Genomic DNA, 17842 nt, shown 5'->3' on the forward strand with positions numbered 1-17842 from the left:
TCCGGTCAATAACCAATAGCGGAACCTGGATGCTCATATTGGCTCCTACATATTCTACGAAGATCTTTATCGGTCAGACCGCATAACAACATACGTTGTTCCCTTTGTCATCGGTATGTTACTTGCCCGAGATTCGATCGTCGGTATCTCAATACCTAGATCAATCTCGTTACCGGCAAGTCTCTTTACTCGTTTCGTAATACATCATCTTGCAACTAACTCATTAGTTGTAATGCTTGCAAGGCTTATGTGATGTGCATTACCGAGAGGGCCCAGAGATACCTCTCCGACAATCGGAGTGACAAATCCTAATCTCGAAATACGCCAACCCAACATTCACCATTGGAGACACCTATAGAGCTCCTTTATAATCACCCAGTTACGTTGTGATGTTTGGTAGCACACAAAGTGTTCCTCCGGTAAACGGGAGTTGCATAATCTCATAGTCATAGGAACATGTATAAGTCATGAAGAAAGCAATAGCAACATACTAAACGATCGAGTGCTAAGCTAACGGAATGGGTCAAGTCAATCACATCATTCTCCTAATGATGTGATCCCGTTAATCAAATAACAACTCTTTGTCTATGGTTAGGAAACATAACCATCTTTGATTAACGAGCTAGTCAAGTAGAGGCATACTAGTGACACTCTGTTTGTCTATGTATTCACACATGTATTATGTTTCCGGTTAATACAATTCTAGCATGAATAATAAACATTTATCATGAAATAAGGAAATAAATAATAACTTTATTATTGCCTCTAGGGCATATTTCCTTCAGTCTCCCACTTGCATTAGAGTCAATAATATAGTTCACATTGTCATGTGATTTAATACCAATAGTTCACATCATTATGTGACCAACACTCAAAGGGTTTACTAGAGTCAATAATCTAGTTCATATCGCTATGTGATTAACACCCAAAGAGTACTAAGGTGTGATTATGTTTTGCCTGTGAGAGAAGTTTAGTCAACGGGTCTGCCATATTCAGATTCGTATGTATTTTGCAAATTTCTATGTCAACAATGCTCTGCACGGAGCTACTCTAGCTAATTGCTCCCACTTTCAATATGCATCCAGATTGAGACTTAGAATCATCTGGATCAATGTCAAAGTTTGCATCGACGTAACCCTTTACGACGAACCTTTTGTCACCTCCATAATCGAGAAACATATCCTTATTCCACTAAGGATAATTTTGACCGCTGTCCAGTGATCTACTTCCTAGATCACTATTGTATTCCCTCGCTTAACACAGTGTAGGGTATACAACAGATCTGGTACACAACATGGCATACTTTATAGAATCTATGGCTAAGGCATAGGGAATGACTTTCATTCTTTTTCTATCTTCTGCCGTGGTCGGGCTTTGAGTCTTACTCAATTTCACACCTTGCAACACAGGCAAGAACTCTTTCTTTGACTGTTCCATTTTGAACTACTTCAAAATCTTGTCAAGGTATGTAGTTATTGAAAAAACTTATCAAGTGTCTTGATCTATCTCTATAGATCTTGATGCTCAATATGTAAGCAGCTTCACCGAGGTCTTTCTTTGAAAAACTCCTTTCAAATATTCCTTTATGCTTTCCAGAAAATTATACATTATTTCTGATCAACAATATGTCGTTCACATATACTTATCAGAAATGCTGTAGTGCTCCCACTCACTTTCTTGTAAATACAGGTTTCACCGCAAGTCTGTATAAAACTATATGCTTTGATCAACTTATCAAAGCGCATATTCCAACTCCGAGATGCTTGCACCAGTCCATAGATGGATCGCTGGAGCTTGCATATTTAGTTAACACCTTTAGGATCGACAAAACCTTGTAGTTGCATCGTATACAACTCTTCTTTAATAAATCCATTAAGGAATGCAGTTTTGTTTATCCATTTGCCAGATTTCATAAAATGCGGCAATTGCTAACATGATTCGGACAGACTTAAGCATAGATACGAGTGAGAAACTCTCATCGTAGTCAACACCTTGAACTTGTCGAAAACCTTTTGCGACAATTCTAGCTTTGTAGATAATAACACTACTATCAACGTCCGTCTTCCTCTTGAAGATCCATTTATTTTCTATGGCTTGCCGATCATCGGGCAAATCCATCAAAGTCCATACTTTGTTCTCATACATGGATCATATCTCAGATTTCATGGCCTCAAACCATTTCACGGAATCTGGGCTCATCATTGCTTCCTCCTAGTTCGCAAGTTCGTCATGGTCTAGTAACATGACTTCCAGAACAGGATTACTGTACCACTCTGGTGCGGATCTCACTCTGGTTTACCTACGAGATTCGGTATTAACTTGATCTGAAGTTACATGATCATCATCATTAGCTTCCTCACTAATTGGTGTAGTAGTCACAGGAACAGCTTTCTGTGATGAACTACTTTTCAATAAGGGAGAAGGTACAATTACCTTATCAAGTTCTACTTGTTGGAAATATGCCCTAGAGGCAATAATAAAAGCATTATTATTATATTTCCTTGTTCATGATAATTGTCTTTATTCATGCTATAATTGTGTTATCCGAAAATCGTAATGCATGTGTGAATAACAGACACCAACATGTCCCTAGTGAGCCTCTAGTCGACTAGGTCGTTGATCAACAGATAGTCATGGTTTCCTGACTATGGACATTAGATGTCATTGATAACGAGATCACATCATTAGGAGAATGATGTGATGGACAAGACCCAATCCTAAACATAGCACAAGATCGTATAGTTCGTTTGCTAGAGTTTTCCAATGTCAAAGTATCTTTTCCTTAGACCATGAGATCGTGTAACTCCCGGATATCGTAGGAGTGCTTTGGGTATACCAAACGTCACAACGTAACTGGGTGACTATAAAGGTCTACTACGGGTATCTCCGAAAGTGTCTGTTGGGTTGACATGGATCAAGACTGGGATTTGTCACTCCGTATGACGGAGAGGTATCACTGGGCCCACTCGGTAATGCATCATCATAATGAGCTCAAAGTGACCAAGTGTCTGGTCACGGGATCATGCATTATGGTACGAGTAAAGTGACTTGCCGGTAACGATATTGAACGAGGTATTGGGATACCGACGATCGAATCTCGGGCAAGTAACATATCGATTGACAAAGGGAATTGCATACGGGGTTGATTGAATCCTCGACATCGTGGTTCATCCGATGAGATCATCATGGAGCATGTGGGAACCAACATGGGTATCCAGATCCCGCTGTTGGTTATTGACCGGAGAATCGTCTCGGTCATGTCTGCTTGTCTCCCGAACCCGTAGGGTCTACACACTTAAGGTTCGGTGACGCTAGGGTTGTGAAGATATGTATATGCAGAAACCCGAATGTTGTTCGGAGTCCCGGATGAGATCCCGGACGTCACGAGGAGTTCCGGAATGGTCCGGAGGTAAAGAATTATATATAGGAAATGCTGTTTCGGCCATCGGGACAAGTTTCGGGGTTATCGGTATTGTACCGGGACCACCGGAGGGGTCCCGGGGGCCCACCGGGTGGGGCCACCTGTCCCGGGGGGCCACATGGGCTGTAGGGGGTGCGCCTTGGCCTTCATGGGCCAAGGGCACCAGCCCCACTAGGCCCATGCGCCTAGGGTTTCCAAGGGGGAGGAGTCCAAGTGGTGGAAGGCACCTCTGGGTGCCTTGGGGGGGGGGAGGGAATCCTCCCCCTGTCCGCCGCACCTAGGAGATCAGATCTCCTAGGCTGCGCACCACCCCCCCTTGGCCCTCCTATATATAGTGGGGGAGAGGAGGGACTTCATACCACAGCCCCTGGCGCCTCCCTCTCTCCCCGTTACGTCTCTCTCGCGTAGTATAGGCGAAGCCCTGCTACTGTGACCCCCTGCATCCAATCCGTCCCGTACGTGTGTTGAACGCGGAGGTGCCGTCCGTTCGGCGCTTGGTCATCGGTGATTTGGATCACGTCGTGTTCGACTACATCATCACCGTTCTTTGAACGCTTCCGTGCGCGATCTACAAAGGTATGTAGATGCATCCAATGACTCGTTGCTAGATGAACTCCTAGATGATCTTGGTGAAATGAGTAGGAAATTTTTTGTTTTCTGCAACGTTCCCCAACAGTGGCATCATGAGCTAGGTCTATGCGTAGTTCTTCTTGCGCGAGTAGAACACAATTAGTTGTGGGCGTAGATTTGTCAACTTTCTTGCCGTTACTAGTCTTTTCTTGCTTCAGCGGTATTGTGGGATGAAGCGGCCCGGACCAACCTTACACGTACGCTTACATGAGACCGGTTCCACCGACTAATATGCACTAGTTGCATAAGGTGGCTGGCAGGTGTCTGTCTCTCCCACTTTAGTTGGAGCGGATTCGATGAACAGGGTCCTTATGAAGGGTAAATAGAAGTTGACAAATCACGTTGTGGCTTTAACGTAGGTAAGAAGACGTTCTTGCTAGAACCCTAATTCAGCCACGTAAAACTTGCAACAACAATTAGAGGACGTCTAACTTGTTTTTGCAGCAAGTGGTTTGTGATATGATATGGCCAAAGTTGTGATGAATGATGAATGATCTATATGAGATGTATGAGATGTTCATGCTATTGTAATAGGAATCACGACTTGCATGTCGATGAGTATGACAACCGGCAGGAGCCATAGGAGTTGTCTTTATTCTTTTATATGACCTGCGTGTCATTGAGAAACGCCATGTAAATTACTTTACTTTATTGCTAAACGCGTTAGCCATAGTAGTAGAAGTAATAGTTGGCGAGCAACTTCATGGAGACACGATGATGGAGATCATGATGATGGAGATCATGGTGTCAAGCTGGTGACAAGATGATCATGGAGCCCCAAGATGGAGATCAAAGGAGCTATGTGATATTGGTCATATCATGTCACGTTTATTATTTGATTGCATGTGATGTTTATCATGTTTTTGCATCTTGTTTACTTAGAACGACGGTAGTAAATAAGATGATCCCTCATAACAATTTCAAGAAGTGTTCTCCCCTAACTGTGCACCGTTCCTAAAGTTCGTCGTTTCTAAGCACGCCGTGATGATCGGGTGTGATGGATCCTTACGTTCACATACAACGGGTGTTGACGAGCCTAGCATGTACAGACATGGCCTCGGAACACATGCCAAACACTTAGGGTTAACTTGACGAGCCTAGCATGTACAGACATGGCCTCGGAACACAGAAGACCGAAAGGTCGAGCATGAGTCGTATAGAAGATACGATCAACATGAAGATGTTCACCGACGTTGACTAGTCCGTCTCACGTGACGATCGGACACGGCCTAGTTAACTCAGATCATGTAATACTTAGATGACTAGAGGGATGTCTAATCTAAGTGGGAGTTCATTAATAATTTGATTAGATGAACTTAATTATCATGAACTTAGTCTAAAATATTTTACACTATGTCTTGTAGATCAAATGGCCCACGTAGTCCTCAACTTCAACGCGTTCCTAGAGAAAACCAAGCTGAAAGACGATGGCAGCAACTATACGGACTGGGTCCGGAACCTGAGGATCATCCTCATAGCTGCCAAGAAAGATTATGTCCTACAAGCACCGCTAGGTGATCCACCCGTCCCACAGAACCAAGACGTTATGAACGCTTGGCAGACACGTGTTGACGACTACTCCCTCGTTTAGTGCGGCATGCTTTACAGCTTAGAGCCGGGGCTCCAAAAGCGTTTTGAGAGACATGGAGCATACGAGATGTTCGAAGAGCTGAAAATGGTTTTTCAAGCTCATGCCCGGATCGAGAGATATGAAGTCTCCGATAAGTTCTTCAGCTGTAAGATGGAGGAAAATAGTTCTGTCAGTGAGCACATACTCACTATGTCTGGGTTGCATAACCGCTTGTCTCAGCTGGGAGTTAATCTCCCGGATGATGCGGTCATTGACAGAATCCTCCAGTCGCTTCCACCAAGCTACAAGAGCTTTGTGATGAACTTCAACATGCAGGGAATGCAAAAGACCATTCCTGAGTTGTTCTCAATGCTGAAGTCAGCGGAGGTAGAAGTCAAGAAGGAACATCAAGTGTTGATGGTCAATAAAACCACTAAGTTCAAGAAAGGCAAGGGTAAAAAGAACTTCAAGAAGGACGGCAAGGAGGTTGCCGCGCCCGGCAAGCAAGCTGCCGGGAAGAAGCCAAAGAATGGACCCAAGCCTGAGACGGAGTGCTTTTATTGCAAAGGGAAGGGTCACTGGAAACGGAACTGCCCCAAATACTTAGCGGACAAGAAGGCCGGCAACGCCAAAGGTATATTTGATATACATGTAATTGATGTGTACCTTACCAGTACTCGTAGTGACTCCTGGGTATTTGATACCGGTGCCGTTGCTCACATTTGTAACTCACAGCAGGAGCTGCGGAATAAACGGAGACTGGCGAAGGACGAGGTGACGATGCGCGTCGGGAATGGTTCCAAGGTCGATGTGATCGCCGTCGGCACGCTGCCTCTGCATTTACCTACGGGATTAGTTTTAAACCTCAATAACTGTTATTTAGTGCCAGCTTTGAGCATGAACATTGTATCAGGATCTCGTTTAATTCGAGATGGCTACTCATTTAAATCTGAGAATAATGGTTGTTCCATTTATATGAGAGATATGTTTTATGGTCATGCTCCTATGGTGAATGGTTTATTCTTAATGAATCTCGGGCGTATTACTACACATGTTCATAATGTGAGTACCAAAAGATGTAAGGTTGATAATGATAGTCCCACATACTTGTGGCACTGCCGCCTTGGTCACATAGGTGTCAAACGCATGAAGAAGCTCCATGCAGATGGACTTTTAGAGTCTCTTGATTATGAATCATTTGACACGTGCGAACCATGCCTCATGGGTAAAATGACCAAGACTCCGTTCTCAGGAACAATGGAGCGAGCAACCAACTTATTGAAAATCATACATACTGATGTGTGCGGTCCAATGAGTGTTGAGGCTCGCGGTGGCTATCGTTATGTTCTCACCCTCACTGATGACTTGAGTAGATATGGATATGTCTACTAATGAAACACAAGTCTGAAACCTTTGAAAAGTTCAAGGAATTTCAGAGTGAGGTTGGGAATCAACGTGACAGGAAAATCAAGTTTCTACGATCAGATCGTGGAGGAGAATACTTGAGTCACAAATTTGGCACACATTTAAGAAAATGTGGAATAGTTTCACAACTCACGCCGCCTGGAACACCTCAGGGTAACGGTGTATCCGAACATCGTAATCGCACTCTATTGGATATGGTGCGGTCTATGATGTCTCTTAGCGATTTACCGCTATCTTTTTGGGGCTATGCTTTAGAGACTGCCGCATTCACTTTAAATAGGGCTCCGTCGAAATCCGTTGAGACGACACCGTATGAATTATGGTTTGGGAAGAAACCTAAGCTGTCGTTTCTAAAAGTTTGGGGATGCGATGCTTATGTCAAGAAACTTCAACCTGAAAAGCTCGAACCCAAGTCGGAAAAATGCGTCTTCATAGGATACCCAAAAGAAACTATTGGGTACACCTTCTACCTCAGATCCGAAGGCAAGATCTTTGTTGCCAAGAATGGGTCCTTTCTAGAGAAAGAGTTTCTCTCGAGAGAAGTAAGTGGGAGGAAAGTAGAGCTTGATGAAGTATTACCTCTTGAACCGGAAAATGGCTCAACTCAAGAAAATGTTCCTGAGGTGCCTGCACCGACTAGAGAGGAAGTTAATGATAATGATCAAGATACTTCTGATCAAGCTCCTACTGAAATTCGAAGGTCCACAAGGACACGTTCCGCACCAGAGTGGTACGGCAACCCTGTCTTGGAAATCATGTTGTTAGACAACGGTGAACCTTCGAGCTATGAAGAAGCGATGGCGGGCCCGGATTCCGACAAATGGCTAGAAGCCATGAAATCCGAGATAGGATCCATGTATGAAAACGAAGTATGGACTTTGACTGACTTGCCCGTTGAACGGCGAGCCATAGAAAATAAATGGATCTTTAAGAAGAAGACAGACGCGGATGGTAATGTGACCATCTATAAAGCTCGGCTTGTCGCTAAGGGTTATCGACAAGTTCAAGGGGTTGACTACGATGAGACTTTCTCACCGGTAGCGAAGCTAAAGTCCGTCCGAATCATGTTAGCAATTGCCGCATTCTACGATTACGAAATATGGCAAATGGACGTCAAAACGGCATTCCTTAATGGTTTCCTTAAGGAAGAATTGTATATGATGCAGCCGGAAGGTTTTGTCGATCCTAAGAATGCTGACAAAGTGTGCAAGCTCCAACGCTCGATTTATGGGCTGGTGCAAGCATCTCGGAGTTGGAACATTCGCTTTGATGAGATGATCAAAGCGTTTGGGTTTACACAGACTTATGGAGAAGCCTGCGTTTACAAGAAAGTGAGTGGGAGCTCTGTAGCATTTCTCATATTATATGTGGATGACACACTTTTGATGGGAAATGATATAGAACTCTTGAACAGCATCAAGGCCTACTTGAATAAGAGTTTTTCAATGAAGGACCTTGGAGAAGCTGCTTATATATTAGGCATCAAAATCTATAGAGATAGATCAAGACGCCTCATAGGTCTTTCACAAAGCACATACCTTGATAAGATATTGAAGAAGTTCAATATGGATCATTCTAAGAAGGGGTTCTTACCTGTATTACAAGGTGTGAAATTGAGCTCAGCTCAATGTCCGACCACGACAGAAGAAATAGAAGAGATGAGTGTCATCCCCTATGCCTCAGCCATAGGTTCTATTATGTATGCCATGCTGTGTACCAGACCTGATGTAAACCTTGCCGTAAGTTTGGTAGGAAGGTACCAAAGTAATCCCGGCAAGGAACACTGGACAGCGGTCAAGAATATCCTGAAGTACCTGAAAAGGACTAAGGAAATGTTTCTCGTTTATGGAGGTGACGAAGAGCTCGTCGTAAAGGGTTACGTCGACGCTAGCTTCGACACAGATCTGGATGACTCTAAGTCACAAACTGGATACGTGTATATGTTGAATGGTGGAGCAGTGAGCTGGTGCAGCTGCAAGCAGAGCGTCGTGGCGGGATCTACATGTGAAGCTGAGTACATGGCAGCCTCGGAGGCAGCACATGAAGCAATATGGGTGAAGGAGTTCATCACCGATCTAGGAGTCATACCCAATGCGTCGGGGCCAATCAAACTCTTTTGTGACAACACTGGAGCTATTGCACTTGCCAAAGAGCCCAGGTTTCACAAGAAGACAAGGCACATCAAGCGTCGCTTCAACTCCATCCGTGAAAATGTTCAAGATGGAGACATAGAGATTTGTAAAGTACATACGGACCTGAATATAGCGGATCCGTTGACTAAACCTCTCCCTAGAGCAAAACATGATCAACACCAGAATTCCATGGGTGTTCGATTCATCACAATGTAACTAGATTATTGACTCTAGTGCAAGTGGGAGACTATTGGAAATATGCCCTAGAGGCAATAATAAAAACATTATTATTATATTTCCTTGTTCATGATAATTGTCTTTATTCATGCTATAATTGTGTTATCCGGAAATCGTAATGCATGTGTGAATAACAGACACCAACATGTCCCTAGTGAGCCTCTAGTTGACTAGGTCGTTGATCAACAGATAGTCATGGTTTCCTGACTATGGACATTAGATGTCATTGATAACGAGATCACATCATTAGGAGAATGATGTGATGGACAAGACCCAATCCTAAACATAGCACAAGATCGTATAGTTCGTTTGCTAGAGTTTTCCAATGTCAAAGTATCTTTTCCTTAGACCATGAGATCGTGTAACTCCCGGATATCGTAGGAGTGCTTTGGGTATACCAAACGTCACAACGTAACTGGGTGACTATAAAGGTCTACTACGGGTATCTCCGAAAGTGTCTGTTGGGTTGACATGGATCAAGACTGGGATTTGTCACTCCGTATGACGGAGAGGTATCACTGGGCCCACTCGGTAATGCATCATCATAATGAGCTCAAAGTGACCAAGTGTCTGGTCATGGGATCATGCATTACGGTACGAGTAAAGTGACTTGCCGGTAACGAGATTGAACGAGGTATTGGGATACCGACGATCGAATCTCGGGCAAGTAACATATCGATTGACAAAGGGAATTGCATACGGGGTTGATTGAATCCTCGACATCGTGGTTCATCCGATGAGATCATCGTGGAGCATGTGGGAACCAACATGGGTATCCAGATCCCGCTGTTGGTTATTGACCGGAGAATCGTCTCGGTCATGTCTGCTTGTCTCCCGAACCCGTAGGGTCTACACACTTAAGGTTCGGTGACGCTAGGGTTGTGAAGATATGTATATGCAGAAACCCGAATGTTGTTCGGAGTCCCGGATGAGATCCCGAACGTCACGAGGAGTTCCGGAATGGTCCGGAGGTAAAGAATTATATATAGGAAATGCTGTTTCGGCCATCGGGACAAGTTTCGGGGTTATCGGTATTGTACCGGGACCACCGGAGGGGTCCCGGGGGCCCACCGGGTGGGGCCACCTGTCCCGGGGGGCCACATGGGCTGTAGGGGGTGCGCCTTGGCCTTCATGGGCCAAGGGCACCAGCCCCACTAGGCCCATGCGCCTAGGGTTTCCAAGGGGGAGGAGTCCAAGTGGTGGAAGGCACCTCTGGGTGCCTTGGTGGGGAGGGAATCCTCCCCCTGGCCGCCGCACCTAGGATATCAGATCTCCTAGGCTGCGCACCACCCCCCCTTGGCCCTCCTATATATAGTGGGGGAGAGGAGGGACTTCATACCACAGCCCCTGGCGCCTCCCTCTCTCCCCGTTACGTCTCTCTCGCGTAGTATAGGCGAAGCCCTGCTACTGTGACGCCCTGCATCCACCACCACGCCGTCGTGCTGCTGGATCTTCATCAACCTCTCCTTCTCCCTTGCTGGATCAAGGAGGAGGAGACGTCTCCCATCCCGTACGTGTGTTGAACGCGGAGGTGCCGTCAGTTCGGCGCTTGGTCATCGGTGATTTGGATCACGTCGTGTTCGACTACATCATCACCGTTCTTTGAACGCTTCCGTGCGCGATCTACAAAGGTATGTAGATGCATCCAATGACTCGTTGCTAGATGAACTCCTAGATGATCTTGGTGAAACGAGTAGGAAAAGTTTTGTTTTCTGCAACGTTCCCCAACACTACTTTCCTCCCACTCACTTCTTTCAAGAGAAACTCCTTCTCTAGAAAGGATCCATTCTTAGCAATGAATGTCTTGCCTTCGGATCTGTGATAGAAGGTGTACCCAACAGTCTCCTTTGGGTATCCTATGAAGACATATTTCTCCGATTTGGGTTTGAGCTTATCAGGATGAAACTTTTTCATATAAGCATCACAAACCCAAACTTTAAGAAACGGCAACTTTGGTTTCTTGCCAAACCACAGTTCAAATTGTGTCGTCTCAACGGACTTAGATGGTGCCCCTTTTTAACGTGAATGCAGCTGTCTCTAATGCATGATCCCAAAACGATATTGGTAAATCGGTAAGAAACATCATAGATTGCACTATATCCAATAAAGTATGGTTATGACGTTCGGACACACCATTATGATGTGGTGTTCCAGGTGGCACGAATTTGTGAAACTATTCCACATTGTTTTAATTAAAGACCAAACTCGTAACTCAAATATTTGTCTCTGCGATCAGATCGTAGAAACCATATTTTTCTTGTTACGATGATTTTCCACTTCACTCTGAAATTCTTTGAACTTTTCAAATATTTCAGACTTATGTTTCATCAAGTAGATATACCCATATCTGCTCAAATCATATGTGAAGGTCAGAAAATAACGATACCCGCCACGAGCTTCAACACTCATCGGATCGCATACATCAGTATGTATTTTTTCCAATAAGTCAGTTGCTCGCTCCATTGTTCCGGAGAACGGAGTTTTTAATCATCTTGCCCATAAGGCATGGTTCGCAAGCACCAAGTGATTCATAATCAAGTGATTCCAAAATCCCATCAGCATGGAGTTTCTTCATGCGCTTTACACCAATATATCCTAAACGGCAGTGCCACAAATAAGTTGCACTATCATTATTAACTTCGCATCTTTTGGTTTTAATATTATGAATATGTGTATCACTACGATCGAGATCCAATGAACCATTTTCATTGGGTGTGTAACCATATAAGGTTTTATTCATGTAAACAGAACAACAATTTATTCTCTTACTTAAATGAATAACCATATTACAATAAACATGATCAAATCATATTCATGCTCAACGCAAACACCAAATAACACTTTTTTAGGTTCAACATTAATCCCGAAAGTATAGGGAGTGTGCGATGATGATCATATCAATCTTGGAACCACTTCCAACACACATCATCACTTCACCCTTAACTAGTCTCTGTTTATTCTGCAACTCCCATTTCGAGTTACTAATCTTAGCAACTGAACTAGTATCAAATACTGAGGGGTTGCTATAAACACTAGTAAAGTACACATCAATAACATGTATATCAAATATACTTATGTTCACTTTGCCATCCTTCTTATCCGCCAATCACTTGGGGTAGTTCCGTTTCCAGTGACCAGTCCCTTTGTAGTAGAAACACTTAGTCTCAGGCTTAGGACCAGACTTGGGCTTGTTCACTTGAGCAGCAACTTGCTTGCTGTTCTTCTTGAAGTTCCCCTTCTTCCCTCTGCCCTTTTCTTGAAACTAGTGGTCTTGTCTACCATCAACACTTGATGTTTTTCTCGATTTCTACCTTCGTCAATTTCAGCATTATGAAGAGCTTGGGAATCGTTTCCGTTATCCCTTGCATATCATAGTTCATCACGAAGTTTTACTAACTTGGTGATGGTGACTAGAGAATTCTGTCAATCACTATCTTATCTGGAAGATTAACTCCTACTTGATTCAAGCGATTGTAGTACCCAGACAATCTGAGCACATGCTCACTAGTTGAGCGATTCTCCTCCATCTTTTAGCTATAGAACTTGGAGACTTCATATCTCTCAACTCGAGTATTTGCTTGAAATATTAACTTCAACTCCTGGAACATCTCATATGGTCCATGACGTTCAAAACGTCTTTGAAGTCCCGATTCTAAGCTGTTTAAGCATGGTGCACTAAACTATCAAGTAGTCATCATATTGAGCTAGCCAAATGTTCATAACATCTGCATCTGCTCCTGCAATAGGTTTGTCACCTAGCGGTGCATCAAAGACATAATTTTTCTGTGCAACAATGAGGATAAACCTCAGATCACGGATCCAATCCGCATCATTGCTACTAACATCTTTCAACACAATTTTCTCTAGGAACATATCAAAATAAACACAGGGAAGCAACAACGCGAGCTATTGATCTACAACATGATTTGCAAAATACTACCAGGACTAAGTTCATGATAAATTTAAGTTCAATTAATCATATTACTTAAGAACTCCCACTTAGATAGACATCCCTCTAATCCTCTAAGTGATCACGTGATCCAAATCAACTAAACCATGTCCGATCATCACGTGAGATGGAGTAGCTTCATTGGTGAACATCACTATGTTGATCATATCTACTATATGATTCATGCTCGACCTTTCGGTCTCCGTGTTCCGAGGCCATATCTGTATATGCTTGGCTCGTCAAGTATAACCTTAGTATTTCGCGTGTGCAACTGTTTTGCACCCGTTGTATTTGAACGTAGAGCCTATCACACCCGATCATCACGTGGTGTCTTAGCACGAAGAACTTTCGCAACGGTGCATACTCAGGGAGAACACTTCTTGATAATTAGTGAGAGATCATCTTAAAATGCTACCGTCAAACTAAGCAAAACAAGATGTATAAAAGATAAACATCATATGCAATCAAAATATGTGACATGATATGGCCATCATCATCTTGCGCCTTTGATTTCCATCTCCAAAGTACTGTCATGATCTCTATCGTCATCGGCATGACACTGTGATCTCCATCATCTTGATCTATATCAATGTGTCGTCACGTGGTCGTCTCGCCAACAATTGCTCTTGCAACTATTGCTATCGCATAGCGATAAAGTAAAGCAATTATTGGGCGCTTGCATCTTATGCAATAAAGAGACAACCATAAGGATTTTGCCAGTTGCTGATAACTTCAATAAAACATGATCATCTCATACAAAAACTTACATCTCATCACGTCTTGACCATATCACATCACAACATGCCCTGCAAAAACAAGTTAGACGTCCTCTACTTTGTTGTTGCAAGTTTTACGTGGCTTCTACGGGCTTAAGCAAGAACCAATCTTACCTACGCATAAAAACCACAATGATAGTTTGTCAAGTTGGTGCTGTTTTAACCTTCGCAAGGACCGGGCGTAGCCACACTTGGTTCAACTAAAGTTGGAGAAACTGACACCCGCCAGCCACCTGTGTGCAAAGCACGTCGGTAGAACCAGTCTCGCGTAAGCGTACGCGTAATGTCAGTCCGGGCCGCTTCATCCAACAATACCGCCGAACCAAAGTATGACATGCTGGTAAGCAGTATGACTTATATCGCCAACAACTCACTTGTGTTCTACTCGTGCATATAACATCAACACATAAAACCTAGGCTCTGATACCACTGTTGGGGAACGTAGTAATTTCAAAAAATTTCCTACGCACACGCAAGATCATGGTGATGCATAGCAACGAGGGAAGAGTGTGGTCTACGTACCCTTGTAGACCGACAACGGAAGCGTTAGCACAACGCGGTTGATGTAGTCGTACGTCTTCACGGCCCGACCGATCAAGCACCGAAACTACGGCACCTCCGAGTTCTAGCACACGTTCAGCTCGATGACGATCCCCGGACTCCGATCCAGCAAAGTGTCGGGGAAGAGTTCCGCCAGCACGACCGCGTGGTGACGATCTTGATGTACTACCGTCGCAGGGATTCGCCTAAGCACCGCTACAATATTATCGAGGATTTTGGTGGAAGGGGGCACCGCACACGGCTAAGAATATGATCACGTGGATCAACTTGTGTGTCTAGGGGTGCCCCCTACCCCCGTATATAAAGGATCAAGGGGAGGAGGCCGACCGGCCCCTATGGCGCGCCAAGGAGGAGTCCTCCTCCTAGTAGGAGTAGGACTCCTACTAGGAGGGGGAAAGAAGTGGGGAGGGAGAAGGAAAGGGGGGCGCCGCCCCCCCTCTCCTAGTCCAATTCGGACCAGGGGGAGGAGGCGTGCGGCCCACCTTTGGCTGCCCCTCTCTCTCTCCACTAAGGCCCATATGGCCCATTACTTCTCCCGGGGGGGTTCCGGTAACCCTCCGGCTCTCCGGTTTTCTCCGAAATCACCCGGAACACTTCCGGTGTCCGAATATAGCCGTCCAATACATCAATCTTTATGTCTCGACCATTTCGAGACTCCTCGTCATGTCCGTGATCACATCCGGGACTCCGAACTAACTTCGGTACATCAAAACTCATAAACTCATAATATAACTGTCATCGAAACCTTAAGCGTGCGGACCTACGGGTTCGAGAACAATGTAGACATGACCGAGACACGTCTCCGGTCAATAACCAATAGCGGAACCTGGATGCTCATATTGGCTCCTACATATTCTACGAAGATCTTTATCGGTCAGACCGCATAACAACATACGTTGTTCCCTTTGTCATCGGTATGTTACTTGCCCGAGATTCGATCGTCGGTATCTCAATACCTAGATCAATCTCGTTACCGGCAAGTCTCTTTACTCGTTTCGTAATACATCATCTTGCAACTAACTCATTAGTTGTAATGCTTGCAAGGCTTATGTGATGTGCATTACCGAGAGGGCCCAGAGATACCTCTCCGACAATCGGAGTGACAAATCCTAATCTCGAAATACGCCAACCCAACATTCACCATTGGAGACACCTATAGAGCTCCTTTATAATCACCCAGTTACGTTGTGACGTTTGGTAGCACACAAAGTGTTCCTCCGGTAAACGGGAGTTGCATAATCTCATAGTCATAGGAACATGTATAAGTCATGAAGAAAGCAATAGCAACATACTAAACGATCGAGTGCTAAGCTAACGGAATGGGTCAAGTCAATCACATCATTCTCCTAATGATGTGATCCCGTTAATCAAATAACAACTCTTTGTCTATGGTTAGGAAACATAACCATCTTTGATTAACGAGCTAGTCAAGTAGAGGCATACTAGTGACACTCTGTTTGTCTATGTATTCACACATGTATTATGTTTCCGGTTAATACAATTCTAGCATGAATAATAAACATTTATCATGAAATAAGGAAATAAATAATAACTTTATTATTGCCTCTAGGGCATATTTCCTTCACAAACACACCGCAAAAAGAAGATTACATTGAATAGATCTCCACAAGAGAGGGGGAGAATATTGTATTGAGATCCAAAAAGAGAGAAGAAGCCATCTAGCTAATAACTATGGACCCGTAGGTTTGAGGTGAACTACTCACACTTCATCGGAGGGGCTATGGTGATGATGTAGAAGCCCTCCGTGATGGATACCCCCTCCGGCGGAGCTCCGGAACAGGCCCCAAGATGGGATCTCGTGGATACAGAAAGTTGCGGCGGTGGAATTAGGGTTTTGGCTCCGTATCTGATCGTTTGTGGGTACGTAGGTATATATAGGAGGAAGGAGTACGTCGGTGGAGCAACAGGGGGGACACGAGGGTGGAGGGCGCGCCTGGGGGGTAGGCGCGCCCCCTACCTCGTGGCCTCCTCCTTTGTTTCTTGACGTAGGGTCCAAGTCTCCTGGATCATGTTCGGCGAGAAAATCACGTTCTCGAAGGTTTCATTCCGTTTGGACTCCGTTTGATATTCCTTTTCTTCGAAACCCTAAAATAGGAAAAAACAACAATTCTGGGCTGGGCCTCCGGTTAATAGGTTAGTCCCAAAAATAGTATAAAAGTGGATAATAAATCCCAATAATGTCCCAAACAGTAGATAATATAGCATGGAACAATCAAAAATTATAGATACGTTGGAGACGTATCAAGCATCCCTAAGCTTAATTCCTGCTCGTCCTCGAGTAGGTAAATGATAAAAGAAAGAATTTTTGATGTGGAATGCTAGTTGGCAAAATTTCAATGCAATTCTTCTTAATTGTGGCATGAATATTGAGATCTGAAAGATTCAAGACAAAAGTTCACATTGACATAAAGATGATAATACTTCAAGCATACTAACTAAGCAATTATGTCCAAAATAACATGGCCAAAGAAAGTTCATCCCTACAAAATCATATAGTTTAGTCATGCTCCATTTTCGTCACACAAGAATGCTCTCATCATGCACAACCCCGATGACAAGCCAAGCAATTGTTTCATACCTTAGCAATCTCAATCCTATAAACTTTCACGCAATATATGAGCGCGAGCCATGGATATAACACTATGGGTGAAATAGAATATGATGATGGGGGTTATGTGGAGAAGACAAAAAGGAGAAAGTCTCACATCAACGAGGCTAATCAATGGGCTATGGAGATGCCCATGGATTGATATTAATGCAAGGAGTAGGGATTGCCATGCAACGTATGCACTAGAGCTATAAATGTATGAAAGCTCAACAAAAGAAACTAAGTGGGTGTGCATCTAACTTGCTTGCTCACGAAGACCTAGGGAACTTGAGGAGGCCCATTGTTGGAATATACAAGCCAAGTTCTATAATGAAAATTTCTCACTAGTATATGAAAGTGACAAAACAAGAGACTCTCTAGCATGAAGATCATGGTGCTACTTTGAAGCACAAGTGTGGCAATGGATAGTAACATTGTCCCTTCTCTCTTTTTCTCTCATTTTTTGGGCCTTTTTTATATGGCCTTTTTTCTCACTTGGGACAATGCTCTAGAAAATGATGATCATCACACTT

This window comes from Triticum urartu, chromosome 4A (assembly GCF_056163025.1).
Source record: "Triticum urartu cultivar PI428250 chromosome 4A, HENAU_Tu73, whole genome shotgun sequence".
Lineage (NCBI taxonomy): Eukaryota > Viridiplantae > Streptophyta > Magnoliopsida > Poales > Poaceae > Triticum > Triticum urartu.